The sequence below is a fragment of the Nelumbo lutea genome, chromosome 1 (genome assembly GCF_056320005.1).
Source record: "Nelumbo lutea isolate HS-2025 chromosome 1, American lotus-T2T, whole genome shotgun sequence".
Classification (NCBI taxonomy): Eukaryota; Viridiplantae; Streptophyta; class Magnoliopsida; order Proteales; family Nelumbonaceae; genus Nelumbo; species Nelumbo lutea.
Genome location: NC_142684.1, coordinates 160,704,136 through 160,708,038, shown reverse-complemented (window position 1 = coordinate 160,708,038; position 3,903 = coordinate 160,704,136). Strand labels below are relative to the sequence as shown.

The 3,903-nt window shown below is 39.9% G+C and overlaps 1 pseudogene; it reads left to right on the top strand.

The window, feature by feature from the left end:
* The first annotated feature begins 398 nt into the window (after positions 1-398).
* Positions 399-1,430, top strand: LOC148878749 (putative CCR4-associated factor 1 homolog 11 pseudogene; annotated as a pseudogene).
* Positions 1,431-3,903: the final 2,473 nt, after the last annotated feature.

Genomic DNA, 3,903 nt, shown 5'->3' with positions numbered 1-3,903 from the left:
GTTCAAGCCACGTCAACAAAACAGAGGAGTGGCTGAATCATCCACCGCGTGAAAAATGGATTGGAGCAAATTTCCAACGTTTCCAAAGTTTCCAAATTTCCAACGTTTCTAAAACAGAGGCGTGGCTGAGTCATCCATTCCACAGTTTCCAATTCAGACTCTAAACAAACATACCAAAAGTGGATTGGAACACAACTTTTTTTGGAAACTTTCCAATTCGAAAGTTTCCAACTCACTCGAAAGTTTCTAAATACGTATTTATGAACATTATAAAAGTCTGAACGTAAAACGATCAGCAGAGAAGAGAAGCGAGAGCAACACTCATAAGCGAGCAGAGCAGAGAAGCTAGAGCAACCAATAATCGATCGGCACACCGAGAAGCGAGAGACGAGAGCAAAATGTCGTCCGGCAGCGTACAAATTCACCATGTTTGGGCGACGAATTTTGATGCTGAATTCCATCTTCTAACGCAGATGCTATCATATTTTTCGAACGTCACCATTGATACAGAGTTTCCGGGCGCTATATATCCATTCAGGCCCCCCTCCTTTCCTTCCCTGCAATATTCCGAGAAGTACTACCAGTCCCTTAAAGCAAATGTTGATTGTATGAATCTCATTCAGCTGGGCATCACTCTCACCGACAACTATGGCAGACTCCCCAAGTTTGAAGATCATTACGTGGTCTGGGAGTTCAACTTTAGAGATTTCGATGTCTCCACCGACTTACAAGCGCCAGAAGCCATACAACTCCTCAGGAGCCATGGAATCGATTTGGAGAGGACCAGGGAGCACGGCATTGATTCAGCGCTGTTTGCACAAAGGATGTGCGAGTCTGGGCTAGTTCATTACGACTTGGCTTCTGGGACTCGTCTTCTACACCGTTCATACTACGACATTGCATCAGGTATTCGCTATCTAGTGCGACCAAGATGGATATGTTTCCAAGGAGGCTACGATTTTGCTTACCTGATAAAGATTTTGAGCCATGGGAGACCACTGCCGGAGACGGTAAATGATTTTCTTGATGTGATGAATCATGTATTCGGGGCAGTTTTTGATGTGAAACACATGATGAAGTGTCATGGGTTGTATGGAGGGCTGGAACGAGTTGCAAAGACGCTTGGTGTGGTTCGATCAGTGGGGCAGGCTCACTGTTCTGGGTCTGATAGCCTCCTCACATGGCAGGTTTTTGAGAAGTTATGCAAGTGTTTTGGCAAGGTCGACTGGTCGGAGGCGATGGAAGTTATTGCTGGGCTGGAGTGTCATGCCTTGAACAGGAGATTGCAGTTATACGCTAAGGCCAATAGAGTCCGCAGCTGCATTCATCCAATTCAGCAGGGCTTAGTATGTCATCCTGTTGTCACCGTCATCTATCCTCTTTGTCCCCGGAACTCTTCTTTTGTTCAGTGTGTTGCTGCAACCATGTAGTACTTACTGGGTAGTTGAATATGTACAGTTCAAATTAATATACTTGTGTTTTGGAAATTTTCTCTCTGATGTATTATTCTGTATTGTTATTGCGTTAATTTACTTCTCTTTAATTTTCTTGCACGTAATTCTCTTCTCTGATGTATTCTGTACTGGTGAGCAATTAAATGTCTGACTTGGGCTTGGTTCCTTTTGTCTTTCTAATACTTCAAGTTGATCCAATTTGGAAATCACTGCAAGTCCTTAAGCGGGTTTTTATTGAATTTCTGTTGGTCGGCTCATGGTCAAATTTCTGATGGTTGGATAAGTGAACTGTCTTTCCTATTTTTTCCGTATTTATTATGCTTATTTTATGAACATGGCTTGCTTCTTAATAATTCAAATATGAGCATGTTTTATATTTTTCTGGTTTGTTGATTCTAGTACTCCCTTGGTCAGCTGACTTGCTGGGTAATGTGTTGACGCTCGTGAAGACTCGGGATCTGCTACCCAAGCTGTACCCACATTCATACCCATAGAGCATCACCACCATGTATTGGGGAGATGAATGGCAAGGAAAATATTCCCAATGCGCAATTGTCATGTCTCGTGGGTAGCAGATCCGTGCTCCTTCGTGAATTCAATGTCATGTTGGTGAATCCCAGTACTGCTATTTTGTATGCTCCAGTTTGTTCAATTATCAATATTTAAGTATTTAGTGTATTATGTATATACCCTGGTAATTGCTGTAAAATTGGAATCTTACTCTCTGGAAATATCAACTTTTTCACAAATATTATAGGTTATTAGATAGGTTGCCTAGAGGATGGACAAAGGAAAGCAACATAAACCAAAGACATGGAAAAATGTGGTTGATAAGAGTCTTAAGACTTAAGAGCACAAAAGCATGAAACATCAAAAATAAAATGCTGAAGACATGCCATACTACTTAGCCTCAACAATATAAATATAGAGGAGCCAGTTGTGTGAGAACAAGTTTTACAACCTGTGCAATTAGCATTCCTTATGTAGAGGCAGAGGAAGTTGTACTAATTTCTTCATTAGGAGAGAGTGAGGCACAATTATCTCTGTGTTTGTACCATACTATTTTCTTTTTTTTTTTTTGGATCATGAAAAATTTTTAATCTGAAACTATGTGAAGAATTAGAATGTAGATATCAAAAATATGGAACAAGTTTTACAACCTGTGCAATTAGCATTCCTTATGTAGAGGTGGATAAATAAGAAGAGACATTACTAAACTATAATCAAGTAATGACAATTGAATGAGATTATACAGTGCCTAATGTTTTCCTTGTGAAATGTTCCAACTAGAATCAAATGGAAGTTGTACTAATTTCATCTTTAGGAGAGAGTGAGGCGCAATTATCTCTGAGTGTTTGTACCAAACTATTTTCCCTTTTCTTTTTTGGATCATGAAAAATTTTGAATATGGAACTATGTGAAGAATTAGAATGTAGATATCAAAAATATGGATTTAGGAATTTGTATACCAATACTAATAAGAGACTGAAGATATATCTAAGGGTAGTTTCTATATTTTTGTGGATGCTTTTGGATATCATACTATTCCAATGGGTGTTGTTCTGTATGATACTTACAACTCAATGATGCTTGAAGGTCTATCGATGGTCTTATGACTAATGTCTAATTGGAGGAGATTCATAACACAACTCATCTGTCTTTGCTTGTCTGCACAAGGTATGTATATACTTATATCCCAACATTCCTTAAAGTTTTAATCCATATGCAGTTTGCATGTACTTAAGATGCATGATGATTTAGGTCTAGTTTCAGGATTGTGCTGCATGTGTCTTGATGTAGGTGTGACTGATATTTTGATCAATTAGAAGAATTGTCCAAGACCTTCCTGTGAAAACAGAGAATATTTGTAGGAATTTGATAAAGCATTTCTGGAAGCAGTCTTTGAAACTATCACTACAAGAAAAACTAACCACCGGCTTTGACCTAAAGACCGCCGCCTTAGATGTAAGGTGACGGTCATGCGTTCGCCCCCTAAAACTCTGCTGGCCTAGGTCAAGACCACTGCCTTTGGGGACCGGTCCGACATGGTTCAATCATTCCTAAACCGGCGGTATGTCAGAACCGCCGCTCAGATTCAATAAAGGCGGCGGTCTGGACCGCCGGCTTAGGTCTCTCAAAAGGTTATTTCCACTTTTAGGTGGCGGTCTGGACCGCTGGCTTAGATATCTTTGGACCTCCGCCTTAGGTCTGTCGAAAAGGTTACTTCCGCTTTTAGGTGGCAGTCTGGACTGCCGGCTTAGATATCTTTGGACCGCCGGCTTAGATCGCTTTTCTGTCTAAGGCAGCGGTTGCATGACCGCCGGCTTTGTTTTTTATTTTATTTTATATTATATATATCAATTTGATTTCAACATTTTGTTTGTACCTGTTTAATACAAATATCATGGCCGATAGTGCATAAAAATCAATTTAAATAAAAAATTACAAA